At 35.4% G+C, this 20,655-nt stretch overlaps 1 protein-coding gene and 1 pseudogene across 2 annotated transcripts in view; one reads left to right on the top strand and one right to left on the bottom strand.

The window, feature by feature from the left end:
* Positions 1–20,655, bottom strand: part of ADK (adenosine kinase) — a 581,524-nt gene that overhangs the window by 142,669 nt on the left and 418,200 nt on the right. The gene's annotated exons all lie outside the window — the stretch shown is intronic.
* On the top strand, positions 1,606–5,149 carry LOC128780683 (large ribosomal subunit protein eL43-like; annotated as a pseudogene).

Below are 20,655 nucleotides of genomic sequence, written 5' to 3'. Positions count from 1 at the left end.
TAGCAGAGTCCCTGCTGGTCAAAGCTAGTGAAGCTGTTCTTTCAGCTCAGTGGCAAAGAATACATACAATATAGTGCAAGAGAAGTTGGAGACTTGAAATATACTCCTGCCAATTGCTTCTTACTTTGAAAGCTTTCTAAATCAATGATAAGCTATCTGCACTGAGAAGGGTATGGAATAGCCTCAAGTTGTATATGCAGTCCTTATGTAGAAAATAAGCGTGGCTCATATGGCATATTGCTATTCTCTATTTTAGAACTAGCACAGGAACCATGTGATTTGTTCATTGCTATGGTAACTACATTTCAGTAGTGAACAGGAGAGCAAACAGGCATGTAAAACATGTATAAGTTGTCAATATGTAAGTAATTGCCACCCTGGAGCTGCGATAACTTAAATTTCCTTGTTGCATGACTTATTTTTTTAATGAGGTTAATAAGACTTCAATCCTTATAACGCCTCCCCTACCCAAGAAAACAAACGAATAGTGTCTTTCATCCCCAGGTTTCAGTTGCTTCACAGAGCAGCGATTTTCAACCGTGTGCAGCGGCCAACCGGTGCACTGTGAGAATCGTTAAAACATGCAATACCTGACGACTTAGTCAGGGCCACTGACCTCTTTTCCCTTAGATTTTCAAATAAAAAGATGACAACAGCCAACACAACAACAGCCATCAGGTGTAAATGAGTCAAAATTATACTTATTATTTTGTCAGATTGGCAAAAAATATAATATACAGGGTACAGCACAAATAATGCCCCCTTTTTATTACAAAATCTTTGATTACAAAACCATCAGCATGTAATTCTGTAACATAACAATATCACACTCAAGCACACCATATGACATTTTAGGTGAAATTTTCAAATTAAAACTATAAATTATCACATCCATATTATTACCCTACCACATACACTCCAGCAGGCACTACTTCTGCCAGACCCTGTATTTGTTAGTGTGCTGCAGAATTTCAATAATTAGCTTACATGTGCAATGAGATGAAAAAGGTTGAAAATCACTGTCATAGAGAATAATAATAATAATAACTATTATTATAGTTATTATTATTATGGATCCAGGCTTCTAAAAAAGCATGTGTAATTCCAATGTGACATAAGAATGACTGGAGTCTCTGCTTTGGTAAATGGGTAAAATGCTCTATTTATGTTCTGTTGGGATTTAAGTCTATTATATTTTTAGGTTGATTATAGGAGGAGTAATCTCTGATTTGACACCAGAGTTATTTCAATTTTCTAGGTGCTTTCTGATTTATTTAAGAAAAGGAAGACCAGAACTATGAACATTAAAATGACAACACACAACTATCAACAAAAACAATCTAACAAAGGAAACAACTAGAAGTGAAACAGAATCACAGAAATGGAGATCATTTGGAGGGTTATCAGCTGGAATGGGGAAGGGGAAGATGGGGGAAAATGTACAGGAAATAAGAAGCATAAATGGCAGGTTCAAAGTAGACAGGGGGAGGTTAAGAATAGTATAGGAAATGGAGAAGCCAAAGAACTTATATGTACGACCCATGGACATGAACTAAGGGCAGTGATTGCTGGAGGGAAGTATGGTACCAGGTGGAGGGGGATAAAGGAGGAAAAATTGGGATGACTGTAATAGCATAATCAATAAAAGATACTTAAAAAAAAGAAGAGAAATCCTAACAAATTGACAATTCTTTCCTCACCCAACCCCTTTTGATCCATGATTCTAACTTATGAAACAGCTAGTGGGATCTGACATAAATGATTTAAAAAAAATTGAGTTTAACTCTTGGGTTCCGACCTACTTTGTGGTGAAATGGCTAAATGCACCAAGAAGGTCAGAATCATCGGTAAATACAGTGCTCATTACGGTGGAAAACAGTGAAGAAAATCGAGATCAGCCAGCACACCAAGTACATGTGCTCCTTCTGTGACAAAACCAAGACGAAGAGGCACGCTGTGGGGATCCAGCTCTGTGGTGCCTGGACCTACAGCACCAACTCTGTCATCACGGTTACGTCTGCCATCAGAAGCCTGAAGGAACTGAAGAGGAGAAGAAGCTCCACAATTTGGAACATTGCTAGCCTATAATAAATGGGTTAATTTAAGTAACAAAAAAAAGTTGAGTTGAATGAGTTAAAATTATAAAAGGAAAGCCTCTAAAATAATTTTTAAAAGTTAAAACCTACACCAAATTTCATATTATCTTAAGTCTGTGGTCACATTAATAAAACAGCTTACCACAATGACTATAACATTATGTTTACATATAAAATAAGCTACATCTGCATGTACCCCAAATTATGTTTTTATATAATAAATACTTTGGGGTTCCTTTATAATGAACCATATTCTGTGGGATACAAAACACTGCTTCACTATAATATATATAAATATATTCATATCAAAATGGCCCACTAAAATCAGAATTATAGTTATTATTTAAAGTGAATAACAATGTTCTAAGTTTTAACATATCTTTTTAAAATATATTATGTTATGATAGTTGTTCCAATTTTTCCCTTTTGCTCCTCTCTACCCAGCACCCCTCATTCCCTCCAGCAATCCCCGCTCCCCCCTTAGCTCCCATCCATGGGTCATGCATATAACTTCTTTGCCTTTTCCATTTCCTATACTGTTCTTTACATCGCCCTGCCTGTTCTGTACCTCCCAATTTGTACTTCTTAATCACTACTCCTTTTCCCCCCTTCTTGCCCTTCCCCTTCCCAACTGGTAACCATCCAAATGATTTTCATATATTCTGTTTCTGTTCTACTTATTTGCTTAGTTTGTTTTTTATATTTAATTGTTGATAGTTGTGAATTTATTGCCATTTTAATGTTCATAGTTTTGATCTTCTTTTTCTTAAATAAGTCCCTTTAACATTTCATATAATAATGGCTTGGTGCTGATGAACTCCTTTACCTTTACCTTGTCTGCGAAGCAATTATCTGCCCTTCCATTCTAAATGACAGCTTTGCTGGATAGAGTAATCTAGGTTGTGGTCCTTGCTTTTCATCACTTTGAATACTTCTTACCAGTCCCTTCATGCCTGCAAAGTTTCGTTTGAGAAATCAGGAGAGTCTTATGGGAACTCCTTTGTAGGTAACTCTCTATTTTTCTGATTATCTCTTAAACCTTTGGCATTTTAATTATGATGTATCTTGTTGTGGTCCTCTCTAGATCCAACTTGTTTGGGACTCTCTGTGCTTCCTGGACTTGTATGTCTATTTTCTTCACCAAATTAGGGAAATTTTCTTTCATTATTTTATGAAATAAGTTTTCAATTTCCTGGTCTTCCTCTTCTCCTTCTGGCACCCCTATGATTCAAGTGTTGATACGTTTAAGGTTGTCTTCGAGGTTCCTCGCCCTATCCTCATTTTTTTAGATTTTTTTGTCTTCTTGCTGTTCTGATTGAAAGTTTTTTTTCTTCCTTATGTTCCAAATCATTTACTTGATTCTCAGCTTCATCCACTGCACTGATGAACCCCTGTACATTTTTCTTTATTTCACTTAGTGTAAACTTCATTTCTGCCTGGCTCTTTTTTATGCTATTGAAGTACTCACTGAGTTCCTTGGGCATCCTTATAACCAGTGTTTTGAACTCTGCATCTGATAGACTGCCTATCTCCATTTTGTTTAGTTCTTTTTCTGGAGTTTTGTTCTGTTCTTTCATTTGGGCCATATTTCTTTGTTTCCTCCTTTTGTCAGCCTCCCTGTGTTTGTTTCTATGTATTAGGTGGAGCTACTTTGACTCCTTGTCTTAGTAGAGCACTGTAAGTTGGATGGGGCAGAGCCTTAGGTAATAGCCAGGGTGGGGCAACCCCTGTGATCCAGGCTGATTGAATCTCAAATATGGTGCCACATCTCTGTGGCTCTGTGTGGGAGAGGGCTCGAAAAAGGAACAAGGGCTGCTGTCTGACCTCTGAAGTTTTGTCTGGAAGCTTTCCCCTGGCAATCACCCTAATGCCAGACACATCAGTCTCTCTGTGTGCCACTGGTGCTGTTCAAGCTGCTGCCCTCATAGTGAAGCCCAGAGAGAGTGAGTCTGAGTAAGCCCTAAGTCCATTGTGGGCCTTTTAAATGGAGATACTTGAGAATCCTGAAATTTCTTCTGCCGCCACAACCCCCATTGGTCTTTACAGCCAGAAGTTATGGGAACTTATCTTCCTGGCACCTGAGCCCTGGGGTGTGTGGTCTGATGTGGGGCTGAGATCTCTCACTCCTGAGATATCCTTGCAGATTTTTATGTACCATGTGTGGGTGTGGGACCAGCCTGTTCCATGTCTCTGCACCTCTGCCTTTCCCACCCGTCTGAATGAATGTGACTTCTTTAATTCCTTGGTTGTTGGACTTCCACACAACTCTTTCTTCCCATGGTTCTTGGTGATAGTTGTTCTGTAATTTAGTTGTAATTTTTGCTGTTGTTGTGCGAGGAAGTGAGCTGTGCTTACCTATGCCTCTGTCTTGACCCAGTTTTATCGTATCTTGTAACTTGCTATTAACTTTGACCTGGAAAACTACTTTATTATAATAACTAACTTAGGACACATAGTATCACTTTATTTGAACTTGTAGAAAAAATTACATGTTAAATAAAGCAGGTTATATTTACACTCAATATACTTTATACATACAACTGTTCATACAGAAATTAAGCTGGAGAATAAATTTGTGTACAAAAGACTAATTCATACTTGTGCTGTTTCAGCAATTGGAATATTTTCTTCAAACTCATTGGTTTAGTGGCACCATGTGGAGCATGCTGATCTTCAGATACCAAGAGTGTTTCCAAAATAGGTTTCATTCCAGGTCCTAAAACTTTCTACGCTGCAGCTGTCGCTGTAACTATATGATTCTTACCTCACTGTAAGAATGCAAATCATACAGGGGTCGGCAAAAGTAGGTTTACAGGTGTGAGTATGCAAAACACTTTATTCTTATATTATTTATTAATTATTGTATTATTTATTTGTATTAGTTGTCTTCTTATTATTTTGTACCCTTACTTATGACTTATCTTTCAGGTAATGATGGCTGGTAATTTAACCTACTTTTTCCTACCCCTGTACAGTTTCTATACTTGTAGAAATAGAAAGGATTTCAATGGTGTCTGTATTTCCAAGGCATAATTTCAACTCTGCTAAGTGTGCTATAAATGTGAAGCTACTGATGATTTTCCTGATTTAACTTCTGCTACAGGTGGGGATCAAAGGATGAGGAAGAGGGCAAAGAAAAAGAGACAAAAAAAATTCAACAATAGAATATTATGTATAATAATGTAAATAATAAGCTTCAGATACATACAGCAATATTAAATGAAAGGGCAAAACTCAGGATGACTACATACCATGTTATAGCATACCTATAAAGCTAAAGGAGAGGCAAACAGTATATTGTATAAAGGTAGATGTATATATGTGCATATGCAAGAAATATATATGCACACACATATACACATATATGTACATACACACATACATACATGGAAATGGAAATAAAAAAGTCAGAACAGGTATTAGCTCTGCAGGGGACTGGCAAGAGCTTTAAATACTCAAATAAGGAAGGAAGCAGAGGCAGCCACTCTGTGACATATACGAGTAATATTTATTCTTTGAAATATATTAAATATTTAATAATCAAAGACAAAAGTAAAAGGACAAAAGAAAAGAAAAAGAGAGAGTACACTGATGTACCGTTACCCTTCTATGGTCTGAACAACACAGTCCCCATTATACTACAAGAAAGAGTAAGAGGACAGAGTACAAGAGGCTACAAAGGGAAATCACCTTTGTCTTAACCACCATTATTCAATATAAAAGCATATGCAATAAGGCAAAAGAGTCACCCTTTTTCATAGGTGACGTTTAGTCAATTTGTTCAGATAATTTTTTCACAATCTGTATGTCATATATGAACATGTATAAAATAGCATTAAGTTAAACTCCGTTTTCTCACTTTTTCTAAAAACAGAGTAGGATTTATTTTTCTTTTAAAAATGGTTATACATAATTTATATTTGTTATAGTATAGAAAAAATTATGCATAACCATATTTCCTTCTACTAATCTTCCCTGCTGAACTTCTCATAATTTTTAAGCCTACTTTCTATCTTGTCTTTAAAAAAATTTTTTTTTCTTTTACTGTTGTTCAAGTACAGTTGTCTCCACTTTTCCCCACCACGACCCACCCCCAACTCCAGCCATCCTCATTCCCCACCTTGATCCTACCCCCCTTTGGTTTTATCCATGTGTCCTTTATACACGTTCCTGAAAATCCCTCCCCATTTCCCCCCCATTATCCCCTCCCTATAGTTACCTACTAAGAAAACAGTGCTTACTGTCAGTTTGTTCTTAATTTCACCATCTCTGGTCATATTTTGTTTGCTTGTCTTTTCATTTGCCTGATGATGTCATTTGGTGAAAAATATTTCTTGATTTTACCAAGTTCAATTTACTTTTTCTTTATTGTTAGCATTTTGTGTCCTTGATATGAAATCTTTGCCTAATCAAAACCATGATGATATTTTCTTATGAATTCTTTTGGAAGCTTTATTGTTGCACATGTTATATTTATGTACATCCATAAAACTGACATTTTGTGTATGGTGTAAGGTAGGGGTGAAGGTTAATTTTTTTTCCATATGAGGATCCAACGGACCCCAGCACCACTCCCTTCTTTCTATTTGCCAGTGGCACCTTTGTTGTACGTTAGGTGACTATATATGGGTCGATTTCTGAACTTCATCCTTTGTCTATTAACTTATCCTTAAGTCAATCCCAGAGTCTTAACTGCTCTTGTTATGTAAGATTGTTGTGAGATATTAGAAAGTTTACCTAAAAAGTAGTTCAATTCATTAGAGTACAGCATATGAATATGGCATATTATATAGTAAGATTCAAATGTATATTAATAGGCAAAATGATGTAAGTTTAAAATACTCATATTGCTGGACTTATATTACTTAGCTACTATGAAAATAAAAAGTCTTTAAGCACCAATTGCTAAACTATCCTGACTCTCTATTGCCTTTTACACCAAGTCAACCCACATTTATTATGTCCCTATTCCAATCTAATAAAGACAAGTAACATTACCACCACTATTTAAAAATCTCCAATAAGGAATCACGCTACCTAATATGAAACTATACTGTAAGGCCGCAGTAATCAAAACAGTATGGTATTGGCATAAAAACAGACACATAGGTCAATGGAATAGAATAGCGAGCCCAGAAATAAGCCCATACCTTTATAGTCAATTAATACTCGACAGAGAAAGCAAGCACATACAATGTGCTAAAGACAGTTCATTCAATAAATGGTGTTGGGAAAAATTGGACAGATAAGTGCAGAAAAATGGAACTAGACCACCTTGTCACACCACACAGAAGAATAAATGCAAAGAAGATCAAAGATTTAAATGTTAGATCTGAAGCCATAAAAACTGTAGAAGAAAACATAAGCAACAAAATCTTGGACACTGTTCACAGCGATATTTTATCAGGTATATCTCCCCAGGCAAGGGAAACAAAAGAAAAAATAAACAAACGGGACTATATCAAACTAAAAAGATTTTGCACAGCAAAAGATTTTAGCAAACTAAAAAGAAATCATCAACAAAATAAAAAAACAACCCACAGAAAGGGAGAACATATTTGCCAATATAACTGTTAAGGGGTTAATATCCAAAAATTTTTAAAAACTTAACAAAACTCTATACTGAAAGACCAAACACCCAATTAAAAATTGGGCAAAGGACCTGAATAGACATTTATCCAAAGAGGACATACAGAAGGCCAATAGATTTATGAAAAGATGCTCAACGTCACTAATCATCAAAGAAATGCAAATTAAAAACACCATGAGATGTCATCTCACACCTGTCAGAATGACTAGCATCAATAAAACAATACACAACAAGTGCTGGAGAAGATGTGGATAAAGGGGAACACTTTTGCACTGTTGGTGGGAATGCAGATTGGTGCAGCCACTTTGGAAAGCAGTATGGAGATACCTCAAAAAATTAAAAATGGATCTGCCTTTTGACCCAGTGATCTCCCTTCTGGGAATATATCTGAAGGAATCCAAAACACTAATTTGAAAGAACATAAGCACCCCTATGTTTCCTGCAGTGTTATTTACCACTGCCAAGACACGGAAGTAGCCCAAGTGTCCGTCAGTAGATAAGTGGATAAAACAAGTATGGGACATTTATACAATAGAGTACTACTTGGCTACAAAAAAGAACAAAGATTTACCCTTTGCAACAGTACGAATGGACCTGGAGAAAATTATGCTAAGTGAAATAAGCCAGTCAGAGAAAGACAAATACCATATGATTTCATTCATATATGGAATCTCATGAAGAAACTGAACTAACAAGGAAAAGGGTGACAGACTCACAGATGGAGAGCGAGATGACAGCTAGCAGGGGGGAGAGAGACGGTTAGGGGTTAGAGGGATTGAGTGAAAAGGAAAAATGACTCATGGACATGGACAACAGTGTGGTGTTTGCTGGGGGAAGGAGGCTATAAGGGGACTAAATGGTAATAGAAAAAATACAATAAAGATTAACCACAACCCCACCCCCACCTGCCCTGCCGTACCTTCCCATTGTTGCTACAAGGAGGCAAGACCAGGGTGAAGAGCAATTATGAGGCTATTGCAGTAATTCAGGTAAGTGGTAATGGCATCGTGAACCAGAAGGAAGGCAGTGAGGTGGTAAGAAGTAGTCAAATTTTCAATATATGTATATTGAAGGCAGATTCAGATGAGATCAGGTGCTTTCAGGCTGGTATGGCCATAGACTGAAGGCAGATTCAAAAGCAACCTTTTGACTGAGGTTAACATGTCACAATGGTTATCAAAGCTCCCTGACTGCAAATCACTGGACATTTATCCTTGGCCTAAAATCCCCACTCAAGGTCTATAAACTTAGAATGACAACTACACATCACAAACTTCTTCAAAATGCTCAAAGAATTCAGAAATAGTCTCTTAAATGTACATGGAATATCTACAGCTATCAAAACTCCATTATTATTTCAATGAGTCAACAAATAAAATTATTTATGCCTATTGTATCAATGAAACTACAGGGGAGAAAAGTAAATTTAAACACCTTTTTACCTACCCTAATCTCTGCTCTCTGAAAGAATATATAATCTATTATATAAACTTAATCACCCACATGAAAAAAACCCCAGTGCAGTGAAGCAGCAAGTGTGATAGCCCAATGAGTGTTCTACAAACTCGGGGGAAACCGGTGTGTGAATGCAGACTTCGTAGAAGAAACTGGATCTACCCCTTAGGACACAAAATAACCCCATCCTCCATGTAGTTTGCTTTTTAAGATGACACCCTCATTTTATATGATTTCAGAACAAAGTCCTTTCCCCTCACAATATTTACCTATTTGTAATAACAAATTAATGAGTGCCTTAATTAAATAATGCCTGTCACTCCCTCTAGATTGTAAAATCCATGAGGGTAGAGACCATATCTGTTCTTTTTCACCAAAGTATTCTCAACATTTGATACATAGTAGACACATAATGAATTATTAAGAAATAAATGAATAAAGGAAAGCAGAATGTCCAAACCTGCCAGGTTTTCCAGGCTCACGGAAATTTGATATTTATTGACTTAGTTATAACAGGTAACGTTATTTCAAAAGGCCTGGTTTTATTCATAGTGTAAATTCATTTATTTATTCAGAAAATAATTATTGAGTGCTTACAGTACACAGGCACTATTTAAGGGGTTGGGGATATGGCAGCAAATAGGACACAAAGTCTTTATCCTCACAGAACATACTTCACACAAACTATCCTCATTCTTGCTTCACTGGCATTCTTAAGCCATTCCCTCTGTGCAAAACATCTTTACTCCCTTTCATCATCGCTATCATGAAGTTGTCCTCAACAATGAATCCTCTTGTAGGACTGCCAGAAAAAATACAAGATGCCCACTTAAACCTGAATTTCAGATATGCGATGAATAATTTTTTAGTGTATGTCCATGCAAATACTACATGTCCTGTCCAAAATTCAAATGGAAATGAATGTATTTGTACTTGCTAACTTTTCACTTCACTATCTGGTAATTTTCCCCTTTTCCCAATTTCCATTCTAATTTCATTCAGAATCATAGAGATTAACATTTAATTATTGTCTTCAGTAGGATTTTTGTATGTTGCTCCATGTTGTAAGCACTTAACAAATACTGGATATATGGATTCAGAAATTAAAATTAAAATGAAGATTTATTTACAAAGATGTTTTTCCCAAATGCAATTGTAATATTGGAAAAGTGAGAAAGAGTAAAAATGTTCAACAACAGAAGGCTAATGAAAATAAATGATCTTACATAGCCACCCAAAATGATAATTGAAAGACCAATTAATGACACTGGAAAATGCTGAAAATATAATAGTAAGTGGGAAAAAGGATATAAAGTTATATTAATGGAAATAATTTCAATTTGTTAAAACTTTGCGTATAATGAACAGTCAGCTATACTCTTTAAAAATGCCACTGTCATGAGAGAGAAAGATCAAGTAACTATTGCACATTAAAGGAAACCAGGGCCGTACAAGTAAAGGCAATGTATGATCCTGGACTGGATCTTGAAGTAGGAAAACAAAATTGCTAAAAAGAACATTCTTGAGAGAACTAGAAAAATTTGGTAAGTACTGTGGTTAGGCATATTTGTGGAAGGAGGAGGAGAGAGAGACAGAGACAGAGAGAGAGATCTCAAAGCGTAGGGGAGAGACTCAATTGTATTGTTGTTACCACTCTTCTATAAGTTGGAAATCATTTCAAAATAAAAGTTTAAAAACAAGTATAGAAAAAACATTACAAGAAAACAAAGTATTTTTGGAGTAGTTAATGTTGGATGATATAATGAGTGCTGATTTTAATTTTTTCTTTACATGTTTTTCATTCTCTACGATGAGCATGCATGACTATATTTTGCCCTGTATATATGTGCCCACATTTCTGTGCACACTGCACATTATTTTACCCATGGTATGTAATCATTATACCCATGTATAATGCACATCCTATTTTTCCCTCAGAAATTTGGATTAAAAAATGTGCATTATACATGGCAAAATACAGTATTATTATAACTGGAAAATTTTTAAAAATCACTTAAAGGCACTTTGAAATATATAATCTACAACTCAGAATTTGTCAAATTACCTATTTTATGTCCCACATTTTTAAAGATCTTATAAACCTCCAAGATAAATTATTTTTAACATTTTATTAAATGATCATTAGAAAATATAATAATTAGAACAGCAATTTTCAAATGGTGTGCTGCAAGAATTTTGAAAACATGCGTCATAGCCAAGATCTGGAAAGAGTCCAAGTGTCCATAAGTAAAGGAGTGGATAAAAAAGATGTGGCACATTTGCACAATGGAACACTAAGTGGCTGTAAACAAGAGGAAACTCTTACCCTTTGCAACAGCATGGATTGACCTGGAGAATGTTATGCTAAGCAAAATGAGCCAGTCAGAGGATGACAAATACCATGTGATCTCACTCCTATGCAGAGTCTAATGAACAAAATAAACTGACAAAATAAAACCAGAGGCATGGATATATGGAACAGACTGACAGATCCCAGAGGGGTGGGGGCTGCGGGGACTGGAAGAAATTAGCCAAAGAACATATACGCACAGCCTATGGATACAGACAACAATGTGGTAAAGGCCAGGGGAGGGGGGGAGGGTGGTACAGGGTGGGCGGAGGCAAAGCATGGGAAAATGGGACATCTGTAGTAGTGTCAGCAATTTTTAAAAAACATGTAATAACTGACTGTTTAGTGAGGGGCACTAATCTCTTTTTCTTTAGATTGTCAAATAAAAAAATGACAACAGCCAACACAATAGCCATCTGATGTGAATGTCCTGTCTTTAACAATACATACCTAGGTCATACATAGAGCTGCATCTTATTGGTCATGTAGCATAGGAAGGTTGCATCTGATTGGATAATTCTGGGTACCACAGTGGGTATTCCAGTGGGGAAGGGGTGGTGGAAGAATGGAGGAAAAAGGTACAGGGTATAAGAAGCATAACTGGTAGGCACAAAATAGACAGGGGGACATTAAGAACAGCATAGGAAACAGAGAAGCCAAAGAACTTACATGTATAACGCATGGACATGAACTAAGAGTGGGAGAAATGCTGGAGGGAGTGCAGGGCGGAGGGGGATAAAGGAGAGGAAAAAAATGGGACAACTGTAATAGCATGATCAATAAAATATACTTTAAAAAGAAATAAAAATATATTTCTAGAAAAGGCCAACCTCTTCCCAAGCACTTGCCACACAGTAATTAACACATTATATAAACATATATGCATGACCCATGGACATGAACAATGGGGTGGGGACTGCCTGAGGGAGTCGGATGGGGGGGGGACTGGGTAGAGGGGAACAAAGGGGGAAAAACTGGGACAACTGTAATGACATGAACAATAAAATTTTTTTTAAAATCACATTTTTAAAAGCAATCTAGTTTCACAATTTTTTCACTTCCATTTGTTATTTGAAAAACAGCACAAAGTACCTTTAGTTTTGAAAATACTGCTTGGTAGATTTCTACATTTTTCATCCATTTTGTGGTTGTCTAAATGTCCTCAACTGTAAGAAAAAGTTCTGCTATTTTATTTTGTAGTATTCCTTGCAGTATATTCTGAGTTTCATATAACAGTAAATACAAAGTCTGACTTCACCATAATAAATGTGAAGTTTAATTATAATGGAGTAAACAAAATTCTGAATTCAGAATATCCTTCTCGGAAGAGGAACTGAAGAGGTCATTTATGAATTAATACCATGCTGAGAGAGAGAAAATGTGTATTTCATCATGTTGTAAGAAATTAATTTTCTATAAATTATCAACCAAAGTTAGTTTGATGCTATAATAAAAGAATTCTATTTATCAAATTAAAAATTATATTTTAATTTGAGTAAATTTCTATTAATATCTACTCAATTAACAAATGTCTTCATGTTTAATAGTTTTATTCAGGTCAATTACTGAAAACATACATTACTTCTCAAATAAATTATTCATTATTGCTCAAAAGGAATAGCAGTTCAACAATAAATCAACAGTAATGGGAATGCCACATATATTTGGTCTTGAAAATAACACAAGTCCTATAAGCTGTCAGATTTCTGAATGAACATTAGAATACCCTTACAAGGATAAGGAATTAAAAATAAAAGGAGCCAATCAGCTCTTGAATATAGAAAAAGCTGATAGATTTAACTCTTATGTTTCTTAAGCAGCAAAATTTGACAACAGGGAGCTCAAGTCCCAGGCCCTTAGTCTTCCTTCTCTGCACCCTGTACTGAAACCAGACAGGAAGGGGGGCGCTGACAAATGCTTTTGTTGGGAACCAGAGTCTCTGGACTTGTTAAATCAGTACAGGATTATAACAAAATTGAAGCCCTTAAAATGATTCACATTAGCTGGGACACCTACTCTGGACTGAAATCCACGTGTGAAAACACGTTAGAGACTCCTATTTTGGAAAACGCTGAGAGGAAAGAGGCTGTGATAAGTAATGGGCTGTGTAATAGCAGAGTTGACATTCTTAGTGATTTCAGAATACCCAGTGCAGAGCACAGTGCCTGACGCAGAATATATGCACTGTAAATAAACTGTCAAATTAAAGGACTTTAAATCTCCAAGCCAGTACCTTAAGCTAAAAGGAAAAAGATAAAATAAACCTTCAGTTCTATTCTTTTAAAAATCTATCACCCAGCAATTCTGTTTTTATACTGATTACCAAAACACACAATTTGGGTATTACCAAAATTGTGAAGAATATTTATTCTTTTATGCTTATGTCTGTGCTCAAGATCATGTAGATTCTGTTTTACTTACTTTGTATTATGATAGAAAAGTAAATAAAAATTGGAGTAATTACAACACTGTCTTGTATTTTTTTATATAGACTTTGTGTTTCTGAAATCATATTCACAGATTTTACATAATACTGACAAAAACAGAGTATGCCTATTGCCATTTTTCAGATGTGAAAATTAAGGGCTAGAGAAATTAAATGGACTTGCCATGGCCACACAGCGTAACTGGCTAATAGATCAGAGGTCCCGTGACTCTAATACCCATAACATACCTCCGACGACATACAGACGAAGCATCAATATGCCTCCGTATCATTAACTCTGAAGAGGCTAAATAGAAATCATACAAATCTGGAAATCTATTATTCACAGTTGAAATCAGAACAATGTAGATGAGTGAACCTCAGATGCCTACTCCATGATGCTCTCCTAACTCTGACAAGGTGACAACTGGAAGTAACGTGAAAATCCTAGTCACCAACAATAATCTCATATGCTATTTTAACAAGAAGATGTGGTTACCCTTGACTTGCCTTTCTTTCAGTCTCACGTTCAACGTACCAGCAAATTTTGTTGGTTCTATCTTTAAAATATATCCAGAATTAAAACAAACACTTCTCACTACTTCTGCCACTATTTTCTTGGTCTAAACCACTACCATCTTTTGCTTAGATTATTACCATCACCTAACGATGAGTCTCTAGTTCTGCATTTGCCTCCTCTATAGTGTATTCTTTCTTATTAAAGCATCAATTTCACCAAGGCAGGTATTTTTTTGTTTTGTATTCCCAGAACTTAGTATAGTATCTAACAAAAATTGTCACAGGAAATATATTTGTTTAATGAATAAATGTAGCAGTCAGTGTAATCACTTTAAAAGGTAAATTATATTTCTACTCCCTTGTTTAAAATCATACCCAAATCCCTCCTTTCAATTAAAGGTCAAAGACAAAGTCCTTAAAACGGCCTCCAAGAGTCTGAATAATCTAGCATCCCAAAGAACTCATCTCCTACTAATCTCCTTTACTAGCCACGCTAGTTACACTGAAGTGCACCTTCTGTCCATCTGCCTGGAGTGCTCCTCCCTCAGCCACATGTCCTCCAGATCTTCTCTGCTCTGCGCAAACTCCACTTTGTCAGTGAGGTGTTCTCTGAGTTAAAATATATGTGTATATACACTATACACACACACACACACACACATAGTGATTTTTTAATGTCTAAAAGATAAAAATTAAAAAAACCAGAAAACCACTATCCACCTAAAAAATGTAACAGCATTTTCCTAATAGCAACAAATAATCCAATCACTGTTTACACCTTCTCTACTACCTTATAAGTTTGTTTTTTCAAACAGTTTGTTTCTTTTTTACCCCTTACACCAAACATTTGCATCAAACTGGTATTGGGACCCAAATAAAGTCTATACTTTGTCATTAGATAATATATCCTCTGGGTCTCTCTTAACCTATGAACTCTCTATTTTAAAATTTTGGTTTAAAAAACTGAGTTATTTGTCCTATGGAATGTGTTTGTCTAGATTTTGCTGAATGCACATTTGTGATGTTATTTAACATGCTCCTTTGCCTTTATTTCCCATGGTAGTTAGATTTAGAGAGTTTATAGATTCAGGTTGAAGTCCCCCCTGCCCAAGACTTACAGGTGGGGGTACATAGGTGCAACAGAGGTGACTGAAGAGAACAAAATCTCTACATACAATGACTGAATGTCAGAAAGATTGATCACAAAACAGATGCAACCTGAAATGTATTTTGAACCAAGCTAAAAGGCATTAATAAAATGACACAAGACATGAAGCAAAACATGTTAGGATGAGCAAAAAAATCAGAAAAAAAAGTAAGAGAACTTTGGAAAGTATTAAAAAATATTTTTAAGTATCTCAAAAATGAAGATTAATATAGAAGGAACAGAGAATTAAACATAACAATTTTTGTCTTAAGAGAAATAGAAGGTAAAAAATGTAAAAACAAAAATAGATGAAGACATAAAAGTTTTTGAGTAGAAGAAACCAATACTGAAGCCAGGCAAAGATTCAGCATGTGGATAAAATGAGTGCCTGAAAAGAGAAAACCAAAGCAAGAAAACAGACTAAATACAACTATATTTTTAAAAAACTTTCCTGAACCAAATCATTTTAAAGAAAACATATGTTTGTGCAAAAAGGCACAATGAACAAGTGACTTAGGGAAGAAAGAAAATTAGATTATCATCAGATTTTTGACAGCACAGAAAATGAAGCAACATGTTTCAAACAGCAAGGAAAGCAAATACAAGGTAAGGATTTTATATCCAGCCAAACTTAGTTTCAAGTATAAAGGCTACAAACGGCTAACAACATGAGAAAACGAACTCAAGGAATATTGTTTCCATGAGGCTGTCCCGAGGAAATCACTCTAAGTTTCAGGAAATCAAAACAACAAAAGAAACATCAACATAGAATTGTTGGCAGTAATTAAATATATAGTTTCTTATAGAACTAAGGATAAATGGGAGCATACAGGGAGAAAATAACATACACAATGACTATATACTCTAAAAATGCAATAAATCTTTTTTTAAATGGGAGAAAATATAGATATAAGTAAAAACACTTAAAACTTTTCAGTAATCATAATGGGAGTAGTAGTAGTAAGAATATTATTTGTGAGACTGTTGTATATGTTTTATGGCATAAACTAAATGAACAAGTATGTGGACTTTTAATTCTATCATACCCTGTGTCCTAACAAACCAGCATCTTAATGCAAGAGAAAGGGAAGAAAAATATTTTATAGGAGAGGTTAGGTTAAAACTCTGGACCCCTAAAGTTGAATTGGATGTAACCACATAAATTCATGTGTAAGGTTAAAAAATTAAACGTACATGCAGATGTCTGTGTGTACAAAGGTCTATACATATACATATATGTGTGTATGTGTGTTCATGCATCACACGCATATTTCCTAGTTCTGCCCACTGGACAGGACTACAAATAATAAATAACCTTGCAATAAAATGCATCCCTAGAAATCAAGTTGTGGTCTTGAAATAAACTTTCTTACAATTTCTCAGTTTCCATTCTAAATTTTGGGTATTTGCACTCTCTCATTTTTATTGACTAGATTACATGACTGCACTCTAATTAGCAAGCTTTATGTATAAATAACGACCTACTCATTATACTCTTAGCGTGATATAATAAAGAATATATCTATTTTTCATCCTGGGTTACTGGCACAGAGCTTTGAATCACTATGTTGTGCACATGAAACTAATATAATATTGTATAACAACTATACTCAAAACGACAACAACAACAAAAACCCTTGGTATTTCCTGAGTGACAAGAGTGTCTTTCTAATGCTAATAAAGTGACTCACTGTGGTCTCCTGGATAGATTCAGGATTGACTATGGGGTTATTAGCCCAACCTCCAAAGATGAAAGGGCTGAGGATTGAGTTTAATCATATGGCCAATGACTTAATCGGCCACATCTATGCAATAAAACTGCAATAAAATCTCTGGACACCAAAGCTTACTGGGACTTCCTATTATGTGAATACGCTGATGTGCCAGGAGGGCAACATGCCACGCCCTCAGGGGACAAGGCACGGAAACTTTGCATCCAGAATCCTTCCAGATATGTCCCTATACTCTCTTTGTTCCTGAGCTGTAGCCTTCACAATAAAACCGTAGTTTTTGAGTATAGTGCTTTCTTGAGTTTTATGAATCATTTAGGTGAATTATCAAGCCTGAAAGGACTGTGGGAATCCATGAACTTGTAGCTAAGTTGGTTAGAAGCATAGGTGGCTTGGGCGCCCCCAAAGTTCATCTGGAGTCTGAAGTAGGGGAAGTGTTATGGAGAATTGAGTCCTTAAACCTGTGGAGTCTGGTGCTAACCCCAGGGAGTCACTGTCAGAACTAAACTGCAGTCCACCCAGTTGCTGTGCAAACAAACTACAGGGAAAGCAATAATCAAGGAAGGAAAAGTGAAGAATACAAACATACACTGTGCATGTTGTCACCTACTGCTAGTGCTTAGAGGACAGAGAAAACATTACGTGCGTTTTTAAACTACAAAAATGTTAGGGCTGAGTATTTTTCAGTTTTGCCCCATTCATGATCTGCAGAGGATTTCTTCATACTATTCCAAAAGTTATAAATTTTAGGATTGTCATTCAAATTTGTCATTTAAGAGTCAACCTAATAGCCCATGTAATGAACAACTTTCTATTTTATGAAGGAAAAGATGTTATGAGTCAGCAGTGAAGAGAACATTCAAATTTTACTAACTAAAGGTTATTTTTAATTTTACATTGTTGTTACAGTCTTAATTCAGTTTAATTCTTACAGAAATTATGCTTTTGGAATAAGGCTGGAAATTTACCCTTCTAATGAATTTTATTTGATGCCAATGACTTACAAACTGTTGATAACCAAACACTGAAATAACCCCATTAGAAACAGGTATTCATATGCATTGCTGTTGGAAATGAAAACAGTTACAACTTTTTTGAAGAGGAATTTGCCAATATCTAAAAAAACTACATATGCACCTATCCTGTGACTCAACAATCCACTTGTAGAAATTTACCCTGGAGAAATACCTCTGACATAAAAATATGGGTATACAAGATTATTCATTGAAAGATTTTTTTCAACTGCAAAATACTGGAAGTAACTTAAATGCCCATATAAGAGACTGACTGAATAAACCGTGATACACTCATACAATGGAGTATAATGTGGCTATAAAAAAATGAAGAAGAGATGTATGAGCTTTTATGGAATGATTTCCAAGACATATTTAAGAAAAAAAAAACCTAAAGTGCAAAGAGTTCCTACAGTGTGCTACATTTCATGTTACAAAGAAGGGGATATATAAGAAGATAAACATTTTGCTGCTAATTTATGCTGAAAGAAATAAAGGAATGTGAGCCAGGGGCAGCTCTTCCTCACAAAGAATTCTAATAAATAAATACAGAAAAATGATGGAAAAAGAAAAATCACTTTTGGCAAATATCACAAAAATTATTGGAGGTAAGAATCAATAGAACAAATTATAAAAGAACAAATCATTTACATTCTCTTGTACTTCACCGCAGGATACTTACTAATTAGATTACAAAGGCAAAATAGTAACTTTAAAGTGTGTGAAGTGGGTCAACATCTCAACCCAGTGATCATAGTTAGTAATATCACCAGTAAACTGAAATCTTGATATATGAAAAAAGATACAGCAGCATTTATAAGTATTCCTGCCAACACAGCACTGATTATGAGGAAATATCAGGCAACCCTACATTGAAGGACATTCTACAAAACACTGACTTTTCAAAAGTGTCTGATCATAAAAGACACAGGAAAACTGAGGGACTGTTCCAGATTAAAGAGACCAAGGAAACATGATAACTAAATGCAGTGCAGGATCCAGCACTGGATCTGGGTCAGAAAAAGGACATAAGTATTTTCCAAACGTGAGCATTTTATGTGACTATTATAGAATCATCAAAGTCAATAAATTACTATTGATAAATAATACCAGCTAATCTATAGACCTATATATAAATTTTGCCAATTAACCTCCTAATGTCAAAGATGAAAGGCACAGAAAAAAACTTGAGCTGAGTCAAAGACCAGACATTCTAAATATTCAATGCTCCTTCCACTGTCATATAAATGTAGCTTTTATGTACCAGGATAAGTCAATTTCATTAAGTAATTTCAATAATATGAACATTTTTAAGTACATTAAATAAGAACTTTAAATATTAACTCATTACCAGACAAATTATATTCAAATAGTCACAAACTGTAGCACAGTAACTGAAACAATCAAATAAATAAAAAGATTAATTGAAATACTGAATAACATGAAAAGGCATTACTGCATAAAATAGGATTATCTCCCTAGCAATTTAAACCATTTTAATTTACAGGGCTTTCTACCAATCATGGATGGTAGTTTGGGGATGATTGAAAAATGTATCATCTTTAGAGAGGCAACATTGTGTAAGGGGAGAGAGATGAAGGGAGGAAGAGAAAGGGTACGGTGGTGAGCATCAGAAGGGAAGGAGAGAGTTAAGTAGAAAGGAGGAGAGATGAAAAGCATATAGTTAAATAGCCTTTGGCTCTTTCTGAATCCTTCCCAGGACACATCTTTACAACACTGCATTGACTTTAGAAACCTCCCTTGTGCTACAGTGAATCTCTATTTTTTTTCAGACGAGTAAAGTGTGTCAGAAAGATCCTAAGGACAAAGTTGAGTGCAGGAGCTAAGCAGCAATCTTATGACGCCATAGCCCTGCTGAAAGTGAAATTTCATTTTCCTCAGCAGAAAATATATATATGTAAAAATGTTGTGAGAATACCACAAGTTTTTAATTTTATTTCTTTTGAAGGGGTTATGTATCATCTCTAAAAAAGTCTTTCTACTATCATTGACTGATCTTAGATTTTTGTCTGTATCATGGGCTCCTCTTACCGCTTACAGCAAGTAAAGAGAAAATGTAAAGGTGCATATGGAAAGGATCAGGAAGATGACTTCCATTTTTCTTTGGAAGAGACAAGGCAATTCTGTATACTTAAAACGTGGAATTACTATTTTAGACAGAGACGATTCCCCACATTCATGTTGGGAACATCTTGATAAAATGAAAGGAAAGCCCATCTCTTCTACTGTCAGAATATGGATCTGGTGAAAGATCCCAGCTCTCTGACGATGTTGGGAAATCATGTATCTTAAAGAATTAGATTTGACAA

The sequence above is a fragment of the Desmodus rotundus genome, chromosome 4 (genome assembly GCF_022682495.2).
Source record: "Desmodus rotundus isolate HL8 chromosome 4, HLdesRot8A.1, whole genome shotgun sequence".
NCBI lineage: Eukaryota > Metazoa > Chordata > Mammalia > Chiroptera > Phyllostomidae > Desmodus > Desmodus rotundus.
Note: the sequence above shows the minus strand (reverse complement) of the source record. Positions and strands in the feature narration are given on the sequence as shown.